The sequence below is a fragment of the Armigeres subalbatus genome, chromosome 2 (assembly GCF_024139115.2).
Source record: "Armigeres subalbatus isolate Guangzhou_Male chromosome 2, GZ_Asu_2, whole genome shotgun sequence".
Lineage (NCBI taxonomy): Eukaryota > Metazoa > Arthropoda > Insecta > Diptera > Culicidae > Armigeres > Armigeres subalbatus.
Window position 1 is genome coordinate 351,562,330 of NC_085140.1, and position 3,892 is coordinate 351,566,221.

Consider the following 3,892-nt stretch of genomic DNA (forward strand, 5'->3'; position numbering starts at 1 on the left):
ATGAGTTCCTACCCTAGCCAACTCGCACATGCTGTAACCGCCCAAAAAGGGAAAAGTGATAGCAGCAGATATGAAATTTGCGCGCTTGCTGCTGTGCATTGACCCCCGGAGGAATGCATTCAGGGGATATTGAACTTATCCCGAATGGGTCCGCTCTCTCAGATTTAGCGAGCTGGGTGATGTAAGCCTTTCGGCGTAGACTAATCCTCCTCCCTTGATCGTTTCGCGAGCGTGGGAATTATCCAACCTTCGGATTTCCTCTCAGGATTTCCCGAAGGTTATGATTACCAAGCAATTAATAATGCGCACCTTGATCTGAGGAAAATTGACTTTGATCGATCACTTCGTTCTGGCTAGTGGAAGAGGCAGGAGTGATCGAATTTTAAGTGTCGCGCCGTGATGTGTGTTTAAAGGTGAACAAAATATTAGCATGCTTTAATTTAATTAATTTTACTAAAGTCTTTCCCTTATTAGTTGAGTCAGCTAAGGAAAAGTGCCAAGTTCCGTATAGCTACTAGTTTCGTGCGTGTGTTTTAGTATTGTGCAGGTAATTTGTCGGTCAATATTGTGTACATTATGTGTGTGCTAATCATGTCGTCGAACGACACCACGTGTTTAATCAGGTTTGTGGCATACTGCGAAACCCCACACATCGCACCCCAAAGCCAACGATCGCTTCTGACCCCACCGTCAGCTACGAGGGTTTCCCGGAAGTACGTCGACCGGAAGAGGGCTTGCGTACGTTTCATCGCGCCCTAGGCAGAGGTTGCAGTCATCCGCGTTCATCATTGAATTGCGCCAACCACATACAGTTCATCACCGCGACGACCGTACCCGTTCATCGCCGCTGCGTGAAGCCCACAGACCGGAGGGAATATCATCTGCGTCAACGTCAGCGACGCGAGCTTCGATCAACGGTGCTCATCGAATGAACGACTGTTTGATTTTCGAATTCCCTCCACCAAAAGCGTACGCAAAGCAAACCGTAAGTAATCATGCATGATTAAGTAAGTCCATGCGCATGGCTCAGTTCCCGCCGCTACCGAAGAACTAAGAGTAAGTAGCGTGCCAATACACCTTCCACGTGACTGTCCTTAGCCCAAGCGCTTGCGCTGACAGTCGCGTCTGAGCACACACACGACCAACCGTAATGAACACACTGCACGCATAGCACTCAACACACGCCCCGAATGAAGACAGAGGTTAGATAGAGAAAGAGAGAGTAAGGGAAAGCAAACAGTAGGCCTAGGCAGAGAGGAGAATGGAAACATGAAGAGAAATATATGTATGTGAAAATGAATCTGTTCTGAACATTTGTAGTGATATGTTGTTTTGTTAATGCTGGTAGCATAAATGCAGGCGAACCGTTGTTCGTAAAAGTCTATCCCGAATGCAATGCGAGAATAAAGTTGGTTAAAGTTTAGCATGTTAATCGGTCGTTAATTTATTTTTATTATTTATATTTTGCTGGGGCGGTTCCCCGAAACAACCACGATAACTCCCTATTCTTTTATAGCAGGATTCGCAGGTTCTTTCAGGTCATCCAGTGATGATAAAAGGGCGTAAGTATTGTTTCGCAATCGCCTAATTCCTGCGCTAGTAAATCGATTTCCTTCCCTTTTCCCTTCATTGTCTTCACCCCCAGTCTTACGTCACCCGACTCGTTCCCCCTCTGAAAACGGGAGTAATTAGACCCATTCCCTGGGGGTCTCAGCGGCCGGGCAGCCCTATATCTGGAAGGTGGTCTCCGAAAGGAGTGGCGCTTAAACCACCTATCTTATTTCCCCGGGAAACGTGCGGGTTGGCGGGTTATATCCTTTTTCCTTCTTCCTTCTTCCTGCTTCCTTCTTCACTCTTCCTTCTTTCTTCTTCCTTCTGCCTTCTTCCTTCTTCTGCCTTCTTCCTTCTTCTGCCTTCTTCCGTTTTCCCTCTTTCCTCTTACTCCCTCTTCTTCCTCCTTACTCCTTTCTTCTTCCGGCATTCGGCCAAATGACCCTAAAGCTTGCTGTGTTTGTGGTCGGTGAATCTAAATTCGGGCAAATACACTTCTTTCTCGAACTTTTCGTGTCTTGAAATATCTACGACTTTCAGTCAATATTATCCTGAGGCATCAAACCGTACTGCTTGCGTCGAGTCCCGGGATGCATGCTTACTACAAGCTTTGTGGAAGCCTCAATGACAGCCATCGCAATAGAGACCTTCCCGTGAACGACACGATGCAGCCGTCATGGTCCTGCAAATGATGTCGGTAAGAAAGTCCCCAACAAACATTGGAAGCTGATAGAGTGCTTATTAAACCAAAAGTAGTTTTCTACAGCTAAAAAAACTAACTTATTCAGCTTAAATTGTTTGTTGGGTCTTCCAAAATCTTCGTGCAAGCAAGTGCACCAATGTTTCCCATTATTCCCGAATAGATTAGTTCGCCTTTTTCAGTTCCACACATCTGGCTCAGAAGCTTACATGGAAGACTGCTGCTTCACTTCCAAAATGTAGTTCCACGGTCGAGGATTAGCGCCTTACAATGTCAGATCAGTGCTTCGACATAATCGTTTTCGCTGAGATTTGGTTCAACGGTGACACGATTTCCTGTCAGATATTTGGTCCTGTTTACGAGGTTTTTCGGTGTGATCGAAATTCCAACAACAGTCGTAAATCAAAAGCTGTCGAGAACACATCGTAGGATTGCCTCAAACAGGTTTGGCCAATGATCGAGCTTAGTGAGGATATTGATACATGAAATGTTACACAGTAGTTCGCTTTTCTACATTTCAAAAATACCTGCTGCTCTCAATGAAATTAAAGATTCGAGAAATTTCAATCTACCCAACATAACGTGGATAGTTTCACCTGACACTGACAATTATTCTTTGAACAACGGAGCTTCTTGACAATTATAGTTACAGTTCAGCAGCATTAGATCAAGCTGATTCCATCGCCAACGTGAACATCGATGGTTCTAACCTTACAGACCGGAAGACTGAAGTCAGTTGTTGCAGGAGATTGCCAGGAACCCAGTTTTACTTCAACATCAAGGTGTATCTAGCTCCGAAGATCCGATTGTAATCACGGACGACCTCAAGATAAGTTCTCTCATTTGCTCGACTAAAGATTGTTTCTTTTTCCAGCAGCAGCTAGAAGTGATCACAGACGACTTTTTCGGCCGAATGTAGCACTCGGCCAAATGTCCAGTTCGATTTATTGGCGCTTTTCTGCCAAGCGACCATTTCGATCAAAATATATTTGTGGCCAAATAAAATAGGCCAAACGACATTTTCACCCAAATAACCATTTTGGGCGAACGACATTTTCGACCAAAAAAGTGTTCAACATTTTATTTTTCACTGGAACAAAACCCGATTTGCTTTAGTTTTCGTTTACCGAATGCAAAAATTGAACGCGTGCACCCAATGTCGACAAAATGAAAAAATGTGGGCTACTAGTGTTATACTGGCTTTTATAGTGTTCCATCTTAAAATATTGCCCAAACTACAACAGTGGCATTGATATAATTGAGTCAGTACATCGCATGTACTCGCGCTTCGCCCTACGCAAGTTATCATGGAGAAACTTTGTTCAACTGCCGAGTTATCAAGATCGTTGCTAACTTATTTTCCTTGAGCCCCTGCATGTGCGTAGGAATACATCGAGGGCTTTGTTTATTATATAAGTGAACATTGCGCCCCTGTCTTTCGAGATATATTTATACTTCGTTTACCGTTTCAACAGCATGCGCGGTATGATTCCTGAAAAAAAGATCATTAACAGAGTTGCTTCAACGTTCGACTTTAGTATTAGTCGTCTAAATCTAAGACGACGGTTTTCCAGTTTGTTTGCTTCTCCTACGGGCATTTCTACGATTCTGTTTCATATTTTTGTGCATTTTGTGCAGATT

The 3,892-nt window shown here is 44.1% G+C and overlaps 1 long non-coding RNA gene across 1 annotated transcript; it reads left to right on the forward strand.

Annotated features, from left to right (window-relative positions):
* The first annotated feature begins 356 nt into the window (after positions 1-356).
* On the forward strand, positions 357-966 carry LOC134217086 (uncharacterized). The gene is made up of 3 exons (XR_009980907.1): positions 357-413; positions 475-547; positions 624-966. It is a non-coding gene; the product is annotated as an uncharacterized LOC134217086 (long non-coding RNA).
* Positions 967-3,892: the final 2,926 nt, after the last annotated feature.